We start from the raw sequence: 15,160 nt of genomic DNA, 5'->3' as shown, positions 1-15,160 counted from the left end.
ATCTTGGTTTCTGAAGGAGGATTCTGCATGATGTCTTCCAGATCTGTCTTCTTCTCTGCCTTCTGCTTCCCCCTTTTTGGCATCATTGGCTTGAACACGAGTGAGTAAGTCATCCACTCGACCAGTAAGAGTAAGAATGCCATTATTCAGCATATCCAGAAATGGTGCCTGATTCGAAACTCGTTCATTTAGATCAAGAATAGATTGAGATTGAGACTCAATCTTGGCATCAATAGTTACAAGTTTCGAGTCCAAGGCTTTTACTTTGGAAACTGATTGAATAGCCGAATCATGATCAGAGACAGTTTTAATATGTCAGATTGACAAGCAAGATGCTGGCGTGACTTGAGACAACATTTTGTCTGAAAAGGCTAGTTTCGACATGTAGTTTGGCCAAAGATTCTGCCGTGCGAGTGACTTCTTTTGAGATGCAGTCACGGAAGAATTTGGTGGCACTAACCTCACCAACACGTTCAAAAGACAACTGTTTAACAATCTCTTACAGATTATAAAGATTTCTCCTCAGAATATCTATCTCGAATTCAAGATCAAACTATGTTTCTGCTGGGGACGGTGTCCTTTCGAGCATACGCTGTCTGATCTCTGCGAGACAATCGTTGTGAGCAGGAGAATCAGCAGGATGGATAATCAAAGCAGTAAAAGGGGCATCTTCTGGTTGAGCAGTAGAAGGGGCCGTAGTATGTTCTGTAGAAGTGCCTCCAGCAGTAGTTGTTTCTGGAGCTGCTCTCTGATCATGGTTGGGCAGCTTCCGTGGCTTCCAGTTGCTCAGCGGCCGGAATAGATTCAGATTGAACAGTCAAAATAGCTTCCATTTCCGCCTGATGTTCAGCAGAGAATACCTCCAAATTCGGCAGTGATTGAGATGGGGCAGCATCTGATTCTGCCATGGGTTGGTCTGCTGGTCGAGCTTCTAGGTTGGACCACATCATCAGCCTGATCTACTTCTGGTGCAGTAGAGACAGTAAGAGCAATCGATTGAATGACTTCATCAACTGAAGCCAATTCTCGAACAGAAATCAAAGAGGAGGATTGAGTAGGCATCGTCAGGGATGCAAGAGTACTAGAGACCTAAGCTTCTGATGGAGCTGTGGTCCTTTCCTCAACTGGCTCATTCTGAATAAAGTCTGGGATGAAGCCTACTTGATACTATACAGGCTCTCCAAATGCTTGTTCTTGAGCAAGAAATTTCTAATTCATCAATTTCAGTCTATCGGTCAAAATTTGGATCACATTCTGATCCTGAGCAGCAGTAGGAATCATAGAGTCGAAATTAGACTTAAGAGTCTTTAAAGCAGATTCCAGCTTCTGACACTTCAGCTGCTCAAGAATGTAGCTTCGTCTGCTCATTGCCGCAATCACATTTTCGGTCTTGGCAGATTCAAAGACCTTCTTCTCATTTTTCACCATTATCGCATAAACACCTGGTGTTTTCAAATAAGTGATTGGGTGGAGAATTCTGATTTTCGGCCAATCATCAAATAAATTCATGTCTTCACTGGCAGATTTTTCAATCTCCTCCAAGTGAAGATCAATAGCAGTGAGAACATATGACTTGGCGCCAAGAGATTTTGGTTCTGCAACAAATTTACCCTTGCATTTATCTGAAGAGGAGGCAGGCAATACGGATCTAAAGTCAAAAGACCCTGCAGTAGATTCTTGAATAACGACTCCAGACGAGGGTCTGAAAGTCGGAACAGAAGTAGAGGTGGTGGCAGTAGATATGACTGCTGGTTTGGAGACTGGGACATATTCTGGTTGGGATGAGGTGGCTTCTGGAAACACTTGTCTCAAAGAGACAGTGTCTAAATCAACAACAGCTGCTGTTTTCTTGAGGCGGAGAACTGAGCGAGCTTTCTTCTTGCTAGGGGTGGCAAGGAATGATGCTTTGATTGGAGCAGCAGACTCCTCAGATACTGTTTTATCCGAATCAGTAGAGACAACCACTCTTTTTCTCTTGATTTTCTTTTGAGGCACTTGAGCCTCAGTCTGAGCATCGCCAACCTCTTTGTTTAAAGCAACAAACTCGTCTACAGTTGGTTTTGGCCTCAAAGCAAGTACATTGGCAGCATCGGCCATTGTTACAAAAGAAGCATCCTGTTCAGAAGTGTGAGGAAAACCAGCATCATTTAACATCGTGCTGATCTGAACAGCAAAACCAGTAGCATTCCCCACAACCATATCCTTCATGATTCTGAACAAGAATCGACTCCAGTCCACCTTAAAGTCAGAAGTGATAGCTACCATCACTTGTACATTCTCCTTGGCCAGTTTATCAAACGTACCAGCTTTGACCAGAAGTGTTTTTGCCACGATATCGGCAAGCACTTGATATTTCATTTTCAGAAGCTTCTTGAAGCAAGAGGGAGAGAGTTCCTCTCCAGAAGCTGAGAAGGAGGTAAGAGCAGTGGACATCTCCTCCTTAGAAATATCAGAAAAGTCAGAGATACCTGAGCATGGGAGAAAGAAAGTCGATCCCAATAGTACAACATCAATGGAGATAATGCACCTCCTTGGGAATAAATGATTTTCCCTTCCTCGACGGTTGCTTTGGCGTAGAAATCCAAGAGAGTAGTCTTGTATATGATAGCAAATGCTTCCAAAAACCTTCGGAGACCATATTTTTCAATTGCTTTGAACATCTTAACAAGATTCTCGTCTTTGATGGTCAGAACCGATGCAAAGTTGACTTAATAAGCATTTAGAGTGTAAGCTCCAACCATTTCTGCAAGCAAAAAGAATTCGGAGTATATTCTGTAGTAGATGAATGCGAGAGAAAGCAATAGCTAGTAAGCAAAAGTCTGAAATCATAAAAAGGTGAAATGAGATCGAAAATGCGGTTAATAATCAAAATGTACATCCGTCAGAGAAACATAAGGATACGTGTCAGTATGTTTGCGGTTAAGTTTTTGAAAGGTTAAACAAAAGTATCAGGTACACCAAAATTTTAAAATAAAATGAAAGAGGCGAACTGTCCAAGCGGTTATTACAGAAAATCAGAAGATGATTTGTCGTCTTATGATAATATCTACTGGAAATCATAAGTTCTTAAATATATCCAGCACTTTTATAAATACCAGCAGACACATTGTTTTATCGAAAGGCAAATCTTCTTCTGCTTATAACATGGCACGGAAACGGAATTATCAGAAAAAAATTCCACCTGAATAAATGCAAATAATAAATAAATATTAAAAGCGAAAATACGAGATCTGAAGGAAAGACATATGACTCTTGATATTCGTGCATGAAATGAACAGTCAAGTGGCTCTTTAGCTTCCCCGTGGCTTACTATAAATATCTGCAAGCTCACAAACTAAGTCATTTACACAAATAACAAATCAAAACAAATTGATGATGCAAAAATTCTCTCGGAGTCTTCTCCAGAGTCTGATTCAGCAGATGAGTTACAAAGACAACTTCCAGCTTCTCATAAGATGATGTCTGAAGACATCTTTTTCCAAGATATGAAGACTTGGAAGAAATATCTCGATCTATAATTTGAGTATTTTCTTGACAGTCTAAGGAATCATCCCGTTCACCAACCACGATCATGCAAAGAGAGGGGGATGATTCCAATAGCTCTTAGTTAGGTTCCTGTTGAAGTTCTCAGTACTGCTGAAATCAACAAATGTAATAGATTAGATAATGTAATGCATCTGGTTGTATGAATGAAATATCTCATTTTGTCATATCTCTTGTTTGTCTACTGCTTTTATTTACTACAAAAAATAAACCAGAAGATAGGAAACAGTAATTAAGATAAATCAATTAAACCGAGAACATTACGAAAATAAGAAAACTTATTCTCAGACAAAGGTTTAGTAAAGATACATGCTGCTTGCTGATCAGTATGGACATATTCCAGACGAATGTCTTTCTTCTGCACATGATCTCTAATAAAATGATGTCTGATGTCAATGTGCTTCATTCTGGAAGAAGTACTAGATTATGCGTAATTGCAATAGCACTGGTATTGTCACAGAATATAGGTGATTCAGAGGCTTAAACTTCATAGTCTTTAAGTTGTTGTTGCATCCACAGTATTTCAGAGCAGCAGCTTCCAGCAGCAAGGTATTCTGCTTCTGCAGTAGACGTAACTATGGAAGTCTGCTTTTTACTGAACCAGGAGTCAACCTATCACCAAGAAATTGACAAAAACCACTTGTGCTTTTTCTATCCAGTTTGAAACCTGCATAGTTAGCATCTGAATGTCCAATAAGATTGAAAGAAGAATCATTAGGATACCATAGGCTGACATTTTGAGTGCCCTTTAAGTATTTCAGAATACGTTTAGCAGCAATGTAATGTGATTGCTTAGGGTTAGATTGAAATCTTGCAAAAATACAAACAGCAAACATAATATCAGGTCTACTGACAGTAAGATATAATAACGAACCAATTAGACCACGATACTGAGTTACCTCTACTAAAATTCCATTTTCATCATTATCAAGTTTAGTAGATGAGCTCGTTGGAGTGTAAGCAGCAGAGCATGTTTACATGCCAAACTTTTTCAGTAGTTCCTTAGTATACTTAGCCTGATTTATGAAGATTCCAGTATCAAGTTGCTTAATCTGCAGCCCTAGGAAAAATGTCAATTCTCCCATCATGCTCATTTCAAATTGTTCCTGCATTAATTTAGAAAACTTTGCACATAATTTGGGGTTAGTTGACCCAAAGATAATGTCATCAACATAAATCTGTACCAACAGAATGTGCTTATTTTTAACTAAAGTGAATAAAGTCTTGTCTACTATGCTGATTGTAAAGTCATGATTGACAAAAAATTGTGAGAGCGTGTCATACCAAGCTCGAGGTGCCTGTTTTAAACCATACATGGCTTTGTGTAATTAAAACACATGATACAGTAAGAAATGATCAATAAAACCTGGAGGTTGTTCAACGTAGACCTTCTTCTTGCAGTAGACCATTTGGGAAGGCACTTTTCACGTCCATCTGAGAAACTTTGAAGTTTTTGAAAGCAGCAAAGGCTAAGAATATTCTGATAATTTCAAGCCTTGCTACTGGCGCATAGGTCTCATCATAGTCTATTCCTTCTTCTTGTCTGAAACCTTGAGCCACCATTCTTGCTTTATTTCTGACAACATTACTTTCTTCATTTAGCTTGTTTCTAAATACCCACCGGGTTCCAATAACAGCTTGATGAGATGGTCTAGCTACAAGAAACCAAACTTCATTTCTTTTAAATTGATTCAGCTCTTCTTGCATAGCTTCAATCCAACTGGGATTGAGAAGAGCTTTTTCAATCTTCTTTGGTTCATCCTGAGAGATAAAAGCAGCATGCATATATTCATTAATCATTTGCCTTCTGGTTCTTAATGGAGCTGATGGATTACCGATGACCAAAGATGGAGGGCGAGATTTTCTCCAAACAAAAGGGTTTAAAGAAATTTCTCCCTGGTTTGATGGATTTGGATCATGCTCAGCTAAAGCAGTAGTAGGTTTTGGAATGTCAACTTCTGGTTCTGGTATGTCCTGTGTCTGAACAATTGGTTATACCAGAGGAATGTCTGGTTCTGAATTTTGAGCATCTTTGACACTTGGTTCTGCATCATCTTCACTATCCAGTTCTAGATGAATCCTGTCTAATCTGTTACTTAGATTTGACACGTTAAAAATTTCAGGAGCACTGCTATCTTCATCAAAAACAACATGAATAGATTATTCAACATTAAGAGTTCTATTATTGAAAATTTTGCATGTTTTGCTTACTGCTGAATATCCAAGAAATAATCTAGCATCTGATTTTTAATCAAATGCAGACAAATGATTTTTACCATTATTGTGCACAAAACATTTGCAACCAAATACATGAAAATAAGATACATTAGGCTTATTCCTTTCCATATATCATATGGAGTCTGATTCTGTCTTTTGTTGATCATGGTTCTGTTTTGTGTGTAACATGCTGTGTTGATTGCTTATGCCCAGAAGCGCTGAGAGATGTCTGCATCTGCTAGCATTGTTCTAGTAGCTTCTTTAAGAGTTCTGTTTCTCCTCTCAGCTACTCCATTTTGTTGAGGCGTTCTGGCAGCTGAATATTCATGATGAATGCAGCTCTATTCATCTAAATATAACTCAAGAATCTTTTTAGTAAATTCAGTGCCCCGATCACTTCTGATTGTAATGACAGAAACTGATTTTTCATTTTGAATCCTTTTCAAAAGCTTGATCAGGAGGCTACTGGTTTGATCTTTTCCAGTAAGAAATATTACCCATGTAATAGCCAATGTTTATCACTAAGGGAGGCAACTAAACATGTAGGAACATTAACATGATCTATGTTCCAAGAAACTTTGTAAGTGTTGCCTTATCTTTTTCCCGTTAATACAGTAAGCTCATCAGCATCTTTAACTGTGCATGTGTGCTTCTGAAAAGCTACTGAATAACCATTATCACCCAGTTGACTAATACTGATTAAATTATAACAAAGATTTTCAACCAAGAGCATCATTTATAGTGATGTTACCATGGATAATTTTACCCTTACCCACGGTTTTACCTTTTGAGTTGTCCCCAAAAGTTATCTTTGGTCTAGTACAACTCATTATTTCTGAAAGTAGATTCTTTTATCCGGTCATATGTCTGGAACATCCACTGTCCAGATACCATGTGGAGCTGCTGATCTTGGATTTCCTCTCCTGTTCCTGCAAACACAAGTTTTAGTAACGGGTACCCAATCTATTTGGGTTCGAGCCTTATCAGTTCTTTAGGAACCCACATTTGTACAATTCTAGGTGACCTTCTACTTCGGGCATCCACGGGGTGTGTGCAACAGAAGGTCTGTTATCTCCAACATAATGCATCTTAGAATGATGTTATTCCCTTCTGTTTTTTTTGTCTGGTCTGTATCTCTTCTGAAAAGGTCTAGAATTATAGTACTGGTTGTTTCTAACCTTCATCGAGGGTTGTCCTCCTGAGTTGAATCCTCTACTGGATCCATAACTCTGGTGGACTCTTCCCTTAGGTTCAACATAACCCAGACCATAATGCTTTCTTCTGTTCGTCTGATCTACAAACCTTTCAACTCGAACAGTTGGTACTACTGGTTCATTTACCACACTGGATTTAACAAAACGAATGTATTTCCTTTTGCTTGTTTCAAGTTCTGGCTTAGTACTTGTTTCAGAAGTGCTTTCACTATTGCTGAATCTGATACCACTCCTGTCTCCAGATTGCTTCTGCAATTCTTGCATCTTCTCTAATGAAACAGAAGACTTGTTCCATGCATTTACCTGAACCGATAGCTTCTGATTCTCATATCTCATAGTCTGGTAATCTGAATTTACTCTGTCATTCTCAGTCTTCAACTTACTTATCTCAACTTTTAGATCACCACAGCTGTTTTCTTGCAAGCAAGTAAACTTACTGATTTGATCCTTTAAGTTTTGATTTTCAGTTTTAACTTCCTCGAATGATTGAGAAATCTTGAGTACTCTTCTACCATATCATGCAGTGCATTAACCAAATCAGTTCGTGTAAATTCATTAGAGTCAAAGTCAAATACCTCTCCAGATGTCGAGGTTGATTCAGTGTCTGCCATGAGACATTTGATCTCTTCTGAGTCGCTATAAGTGGAATGACTTTTTGTGTCAAAAGACTCAGAACTAGAATCCGCCCATTTTGACTTACTTTCTTCCACAATCATTGCTTTGTGGTCTCTTCTGGATTTCTTCTCATTCCTCCTGTATTCCTTTTTCTTTTGATCATCCTTCTTTGGCTTAGGGCAATCAGCGATGAAATGCCCGACTTTTCCACAGTTGAAACACTGCCATGTCACCAGGTGGTGAATCTTTTTAAAGTTTCGGTTAGGACCCTGGTAAGCTCGATGATTCTTCTTCATGAATCTGGAAAACTTCTTCACAAATAGAGACATTGAATCGTTGCTGATCTGTTCAGCAAGTCTTTTCAGATGTGCTTTCAATGGCAGTAGCAGGTGATGCACTTGGAACAATTGCAGCAGTAGCAGTAAGAGCCTTGGTAGGTGGATTTGATGAGGGCTCTTCTCCACTTCTCAGTTCAAGTTCAAACTCATAGGCTTTTAAGTCTGCAAACAAGTCGTGTAGTTCTAACTTGTTCAGATCTACTCTCATAGCCATAGTTTTTACATCTCATTCTCTAGGTAAAGCTCTCATAACTTTGAGTGCTTTTTCTCTGTCGCCATATTCTTTCCCCAGAGCTGCTAACTCATTAACTAAGCTGCTGAAACGTTCATCAAACTCATTCAGAGTTTCTCCAACTTTCATTTTGAGATGTTCAAATTTCTGCATTGCTACAGACAACTTATTCTTCTTTGTCTGTTCATTTCCTTCACAGATTTGGATGAGCTTTTCCCAAATCTCTTTTGCAGTAGAACACATCTTGATCTTGCTGAAGATGTTTTTATCAAGCGTTTTGTAGAGAATGTCCTTCGCAACATTGTCTAGATTGGCTTTCTTTTTATCCTCGTCAATCCATTCACTTCTGTGCTTCTCAACCATCTGAGGTGCTCCCTCAGTAACAACAATAGCAGTGTTAGGCTTTAAAATCTTCAATGGACCATCTGTGATGACAAACCACATGTCATCGTCTTGATCTGTAAGATGAGCTTGCATACGGATCTTCCAGTCATCGAAAATCTTCTTTTGAAAACATGGGTACTTTGCTGAAGTGTGCCATATAAGTTGTAAATATTTAGAACAAGAAAAATCTGCTCTGATACAACTTGTTGGGGATCGATAAGGAGTTTAGAGGGGGTGAATAAACTATTTCCTTTATTTGACGATTTTGCAAAGGGTGCTAGAATCCTTTTAGAGATTACAGCTGGTCTTGTTCAAATGTAAATCCAGCAGATCACAATAAGTGCGGAAACGATCCAATGGAGTACAATGAGAAATAATAAAACAGTAGGCAGTAGAACAATGGTTGTTTCTGGAAGTTCGAAGATAAAATCTTCTACGTCTCCTCTTCTTCTGTTTCCAGAAGGTATCACTAAAAGACTTTGGATATTACAGTACAACACTTATACACTCCTACTTCAGTAAGGCTTACTCTTAGCCTACTAAAATTCTTAGTTACACAACTCCGTAAAAATAAATACAACAAAGTTCTGGAAAAGACTCTTTTTCAGTTTACAAACTCTTCTCAATAATATAGTAAAGTGTTTAGTTTGAAGAGAGTTATGAAACAGTAACAGCAAAAAATGATCTCAGAAGATCGGATATGAATAATAAAGCGTGTGCTGCTTTTCTGTATGTTGAGCTTTGAAGATAAGTAGTTTATGAAAGCTCAAAACTCACGTTGGAATAATCGTTGCGTTGATAATGATAATAACGTTATTTTCTATAAAGGATTGATCTTCTTATATATAGAAAGCTTAAGTCCAACGTAAATAAAACGGCTTCTTTTGACTTCTGATAGAATCAGCTTTATCACCTAAAAAGGGTCATGTAGAAAGCTTTCAGAATAATCAGTCTTTGCTTTATACCAAAACTGGTAAGGCGTATTAAATAACTTTGTACAGCATTAATGGCGCAATTAATGCTAGTACTAAGTAAAGTAACGGTAATATTTAAGATTGTAACGATCAAGTAAAAGATGTTAAGTTACTTCTGCTTAAGCTAAGTTCTGCTTATAAAGCTATGTTCTGCTTCTAGTTTTTCTAAGCTGATAAATACTCGAAGAGTACTGCTTTTATTAATGCGATACGAGAGTTTCTGCTTTTATATAGTCTTCTGGTTTTAGCTATCGCGACCTACTGGTTTTGACTCTCATCACCACAATTAAATCAACAAAGAATTAATTATTTCCGTGAATTTCGAAAAAAAAATATTCAAAACTGGAAATTAGTAGTATCTTCCAATATGAAGATTTATAGATCTATTGGATTTAGATTTAAATCCGATTATATAATAAAAACAATTGAAGAATCAATTCCTCTAAAATGAGAATATGATTCATTTAGTTTATTATCTCAAAGACTTGTTGATATTCACCAGCAATCTTACAAATTTATGCATCCAAGGATGATTCAAGTAGGTTTAAAACCTCTTCCAAGATTAGGATTAAATATTTCAGCCTTAATTATTATACGAGATCAAAGGCATAATAAATTTGAAGATTCCTTATTAGGAATAATAGAGTCATCATTATGCGAAGGACCAATACATTTTAGTTGTTTTCCTAATTTTCCAATCTCTCTTTCTGATCCAAATATCATAAAAGCACTTACTTTGAACATAAAGACTGAAGGCTTTGATATGATAGATGGAACAGAAAATGTTGTTCTATTATATAGAATTTGTTATAAAATAATGAATTCAACTATTTCTAATTTTAGAATTAATACTAATCAAATTAGTTCAAAAAGAGGAGAAACTACTCTTTTTATAACGATATTAATAAAAGTAATATTATGATTCCTAAAACAATTAATTGGAGTCAAGTTACTCTGCCAGAAATCTGGAAAAATGGAGAATATTGCTCCCTCTATTAAAGAAAAATCTAGAAAACTAGAATGAAATGTCTGCTAATCTTTTTCTTAAAAAGTACTAGAAATTTTTTTTAAAACCCTTATTAGCATCGGCCGAACACTTGCATAACATAATTAAAATATTTTTGGCGTCATTTTTAAATAACCCAACCAACTGATATTTAAAAATCCAAAAGAAATAATTTAAAGCATAAAATCATCAAATGTCTTACCAATCTAAAAACATTATTTGAAAAATATAGCTCATACTATAACCTTTAAAAAACCACTCATAACCATAAATAAAATTCATAAAATATCTTTAACATACTTAAAATCATAAACATAAACCAGTGCGGAAACTAGCGTTGGTCCTCGGGTTATGTGCACATTCAGTCTAGTCAGATCAACCATCAAGACCTTCATTAACATTATTAACATAATAACCTGCATCAATCACACCTAGTGAGTCTAAAGACTCAACACACCATAATCTTGATAACAAGTAATATATATACAGATCACATACAACAGTTAAAAATACTTGTACTTAAAATATCGTTTTCATGAAGATGCATAAACTTTAAACATAACATTTTCGTAAACTTTACATGATGCATAAATCTCTAAATAACAACATTTTCATAATGATGCATCAACTTTAAACATATACATTTTTATAAACTTTTCATAATCATTTACATATCATCATAAACATATTCATATGAACATGTTTAACGTAAACCTCAACATTTTCCTTTTTCTCATTTCATAACATATATCATTTCATCATGAGTATAAACATTTTTCTTTTTTATTGAATTCAGATCGTTAATTGTGACTTTCCTCAATCCTCAAAAAGTCGATAGATCCATCTACATGTAACCATAGTACTGGGCAGTGGGGACACCAGCAACACTCTCACCGGTCAACTGGCCTTGGCCTATCCTCATCGAATAGAAATACGATCGTCAGGGCTCCCTCAGGAGCCTTCTCCCATAGACGGGTTCCCTTTGGGGCCTTTTCTCGTGCATGGGTTATCTCTGGGGCCTTCTCCCGAAAATAGGCTCCCTCTGGGGCCTTTTCCTCTCACGACATCCTCATTCTTATCATCATATCCTCAATAGTCACAATTACTTAACCTCCTTCAATGTTTCACATTTTCATGACTTTATAAAAATCATGCATTTAATAACCTTTTCTTTTAAAAACAAGCATGCAACATTTCTTTTAACGTTATCGTTTTATCATAAAAATCCATAATCGTTTAAAATAAATATTTTAGCATATTAAAAATCAATAAATATTTAAAATAACATTTTTGCATCATAAACGTTTAAAATAACATTTAAACATATTAAATCATAAACATTTAAAATAAACATTTTGACATAAAAATCCCTGAACATATAAAATTCTATAAACATCCATAACCATTGAAAATAATCATATTAGCACATAAAACAGCATTCAGAGTACTGCCATGACGTTTACTAATTTTCAGGTGTAAAATGACCGTTTTACCTCTAGACATAAAATTTCTCGATTTTGACTTTTTCTTAATTTCATTGACCCTAACATGTCCCAAATAATTATTTAAGCTTACATGAATTTTCTCATATTTTTATTGGATTAAATCGATGACTTTTAAATTAATCTTTAAATATAACATATTACTGCGTTTTAATCCCGAAATAAAATTCCCAAATTAAAAATTTATACTTTCAATAATTATTTGAGCTTAAGTATAATTTTCCATAATTTTATTAAGCTTAAATCTAGGCGTTTCAATTAATTCTTTAATTAGCGTTTCGATGCGGCGATTAAATCCTGAATAATTCCAAAAATCATTATTTTGATCCCAAATTTTAAACATAGCATTTTAATTATTTATTCTACCCTTCCAAATCATGAGCCACACCCGTGGACCCATGGATTCAATTTTAGCTTTATTATTTTCGTTTTTGACCCTTTATTGAACACACCGAGCCATCTCCCAATTTACTCGAGCCACGCCCGAGCCACATCGAGCTAAACCCGAGCCAACAGATTTAGGCACCCTCTTGGACCATTAGAACCCACTGCACCTGACCCTAAGCTCCAAAACCAAAGCAACACCTAAGCTGCAGAAACAGCCCAAAAACCCACCTAGGCACCCTTGAGCCAAACTCGTTTTTCCATGACCCAAGCTCGAACAACCATGAGCCAACCTCAAGCCAGACTCCCTATGGACCCTACTGGACCCTTAGCACCCCTAGGAACCGAACATAAGCTCGAACAAAAGCTACATCAGCAGCTGCAAGCCATGGCCGAGACTCTTACTTGGATAGGACTCTAATTTTTCTTCCCTAGCCGCCTAACCAACAATCCAGCCCTTGAACCAGCCCCCCAAGACTCATCCTAGGACCCTAATACATGTCCCAAACCGTAGCCAAGGGCCCTGGTCCAGTCCCTGACTAACACCCTAAGGCCGAACACCAACAGCCCTTCTATGAGACCCACTTCTATACAGCATACTCTTCTGGTTCCAGCCTTCTATCCAGCCAACCAGACCCTAAACCACCCTAACTAGGATCATCTTAGGACCCTAAAGAGTCGACCTAGCCCAGCCCAGAGCCCCCAGGCTGAGCCATCTCTCCTACACAAGCTGCTGCACATCTGCGCCACTTCCTTGAAACTCACGGGTTGGAGTCATAGCTTGCTAAGACTCCTCCCCAGCCCCTGGTCTCGAGTCCTAACATGGCTAAGACTCTTCCCTTGACCTCTCACGGTCCCTAGCCAAGCCCTGGTCCCATTCGAACCAAAGCCCAACCACCATGCCCAAAATACCGAGCCCAACTCCTCCACAACAGAAAGATGGTACCAGCTTGTTTTCTATCATGATGCAGCATTCTTGTGTGTGTTATTAGGACCCTAAAACTTGTGTAAAACATCCTTGATCAATACTCTAACCATGGCAGCCCCTTAACACATATTAAACACGATTTTTGGATCAAACTACATGTTTTAAAAAATCATATAAGATGCATATACGAAAATCTTCAAAAGTGCAACTTATTTTCATGCAATATCAAACATAAATTCTTAATATGGTGTGATGATTAGTAAAAGGAGAATATGGCGTGCCTTTGCGTATTTTACGCACAAATAAACGTTGACGATTGCGAAGAACGGCAGCACGAAGAAGATGGCTTGAACCCTTGCAACTTTCGAATTTCTCTCTTAATTTCATGGTTTGTGTGCCGTGTAATTTGCTAGTGGGGAAGAGTTTTACAAATCTAATGGGGTGTGGGCGTGGAATTGTGTGCGAGTTATGGGGTAATTTTAGGCTTCAAATAGTTAATTACCCCACTAACAAAGCCTTGGCCCATTAGGAAAGTTAATTAGGTCCAAAAAGCCCATTAGTGCTTAATTAACATATTTAAATTGATTAATAAACTTTGTGAATTTATAAGCCGGGTTGCCAAAACGTTCGTATATTTGTTGAAAAACCAAAACCGATAAAATTTACGTCCCGACGTATAAAATCACCTCAAAAACTCTTCATTTTCGAAAATAATAAAAAGTATCACCCATGCTTTAAATAATTAAAAACAATTATTCAATAAAACATTTTCTATTTTTCAGCCCTCGGTCTCCGTTCCTCGATCGCAACTCGAATAAACTTTTTAAAAATACATTTTAATGCAATCATGTAGAAAAATATAATTTAAACATGTCAATATGCACAACATAATTAATTAATGCAATTCAAACAATTAATTGAAATACACAAGGAATTTAATAACTTGCGCATGTGGTTTTATATCTGATTTTAAAAAATTTACTATCTCTGGTCTTCAAAAGACTAATGATATTATATCTCAACCTGAATACAAGGTTGATCTTCCTGAATCTAATACTTCTCTATTTCAAAGAAATTATTCTGTTAATAATAGAACTTCTAATTCCCCTACTTTTTCTGATATAGGTTATAATGTTATGGTTATTAATAATAATAATCTTATTCAGAAAATTTTAGATAAGATTAAAAATCTAAATAAAAAAAAGGTTTTTAAGTTGTTTAAACCCAAAACAACAAACTCTATATTCTTTAAGATATACCGAATGGGTTGAAGAAATTAAATTAAATTTAGATTTTTTCAAATGGATGGAAAACTTATATTTTCCAGTAAGAAATAAAATATTTCCAAAATTTACAGATGAGTCTTTTATAAATACTCTTGAATCAACATATAAATTATATGTTCATGAAACTGGAGAAGAATCTTTTGAAATTCATCCCTCATTCACTACTTTACAAATTAAAAAGGGTAATAAAGAAATTTACGCTGCTCCTATAAAATCTGAATTAGAAAATGGTAATTTCGACCATATAATTCAAAAAATAATTTTACCAATCTTACTTTACATTCTTTAAGAAATCAAACTACTAGAATAGAAGAGATTTTATCAAAATCTAAACAAGAAACTTCTAGTGGTGAAAGTTCAAGAACTTTAAGATAAAACCTCCTCCTAATCTTAAAAGAGAAAATTTTATTTTAAGTTCAAAAAGGATGAAGATTTTATGGAAGGTCTAATAGACAGTTTTCAAGTTCGTCAAAGAATGAAATGCAAATTAATAAAATGCATAAAGTGTCAATTGTAAAATCTTTTTATAAAAAAGCA

Source organism: Primulina tabacum, chromosome 15 (genome assembly GCF_025594145.1).
Source record: "Primulina tabacum isolate GXHZ01 chromosome 15, ASM2559414v2, whole genome shotgun sequence".
NCBI classification, from domain to species: domain Eukaryota; kingdom Viridiplantae; phylum Streptophyta; class Magnoliopsida; order Lamiales; family Gesneriaceae; genus Primulina; species Primulina tabacum.
Note: the sequence above shows the minus strand (reverse complement) of the source record.